Consider the following 1,445-nt stretch of genomic DNA (forward strand, 5'->3'; position numbering starts at 1 on the left):
TTTTGGTTATTTATTTTACCTTATACACAAGTCATTACCCTGGAAAGGATGTTCCTTAACATATTTCACAGGAAAACAGTTTCAGTTTCATTTTTGGACCTTCTATTGTGAGCCCGTAAAAGTGGCTTAATACTTCTGACCACGTTATTGACAGCAGTGACCTGGGGGTCAGAAATGCTTCCTGGGGCGATCCCCATGCTGTCCCCATCTCATTTGAGCACTGTCACTATCGTTTTGGGCACTTTTTAGGCTTTCTACAGACTGCCGGGGGTGCCGCCGCAAAAATGCTTGGGTCTCCCATAGGGACATTGGGTTCATTGCTCAGGTCCGGCAACCGAGTATCACGGCGAGCTCGGGCCGAGCTTCGAGCACCCGAGCATTTCAGTGTCGCTCAACACTAGTCCCTTTCTGATATTTAGTTCTGTGTGCAGTTTCTGTGTTACACCCAGACAGACGAACCGCTGTATACTCACACGTATCAGATTCCTGAATGTTTGGAAACTTTTCTAGTTTTTTTTTTTATCACAAAACATGGAGATGCTGGGGATTGAACCCAGGGCCTCATACAGGGAAAGCATGCACTCTACCACTGAGCTACATCCCCTGTATGGACACCCAGGGATTTGTTCTCATCTACAAGAGTCACTAATCTATGACTATCTACTAATAGATTTTCTCTATTATTTTTTCTCTTTTATAATCATGCAGCATAAATAACATCATATTCTCATAGTCTGGACTATTAGGGACAAGACAAAACTATTTTTCTTTAATTTTTTATTATTTGTTTATATTTAAAATATGGGGAAAAAAGGAGGCGATTTTATTTTTTACATCTTTTTTTGAACAGATTAAAAAAAAATGCAATTCTCCTTTTCCCATATTTTAAAGAGATTGTTCCCTACTGGATGGCGCTTTTCGATTGTCCCAATCAAATAAAAAGAAAGCAAAGAGCACTTACCTCCCAGATACGCACCATGACAAGCACTGCACCCCATGATGATCTCCTGACATTGCTTATGTCTGATGATTGGTTGCAGGCCATCAGCGGCGGTAGAAAGGCGGCATCACCTGCAGGAGAGATTACACTCTTGTGTCAGTGTGAGCGGGCTGTCGTCGAGAGCAGTCACATTAGTGACTGCTGATGTGACTGCTCTCCAAGTCATCCGGACTGTCATGGGACAGTATGGATTATATTCACGGCGGACAGGTGAGTATTATGGTGGTTTACTATTTTTTGTAGTTTACTGGTGACAAGGGCATCAGGGATTAGGTGTTAAGGTGAGCATTATGGTGTTTTTTAATTTTTTCTCTTTTACCGGGGACAAGGACTTCGGTGGATTAGACATTAAGGTGAGTATAATACTTTTTTATTTTTATTTCAATAAAAGAGTGTTTGTCTTTATTTAAAATAAAGGACTTTATTCTGGGTGTTTTTTTTTACA

General features: G+C 40.8%; 1 non-coding gene across 1 annotated transcript; it reads right to left on the minus strand.

Moving 5' to 3' along the window:
- Window positions 1–532: 532 nt before the first annotated feature.
- TRNAG-UCC (transfer RNA glycine (anticodon UCC)) lies at window positions 533–604 on the minus strand. The gene has a single exon. It is a non-coding gene; the product is annotated as a tRNA-Gly (tRNA).
- Window positions 605–1,445: the final 841 nt, after the last annotated feature.

This window comes from Phyllobates terribilis, unplaced genomic scaffold (genome assembly GCF_046119375.1).
Source record: "Phyllobates terribilis strain yellow unplaced genomic scaffold, ASM4611937v1 Scaffold_3__8_contigs__length_932513732, whole genome shotgun sequence".
In the NCBI taxonomy this organism is placed as follows: Eukaryota; Metazoa; Chordata; class Amphibia; order Anura; family Dendrobatidae; genus Phyllobates; species Phyllobates terribilis.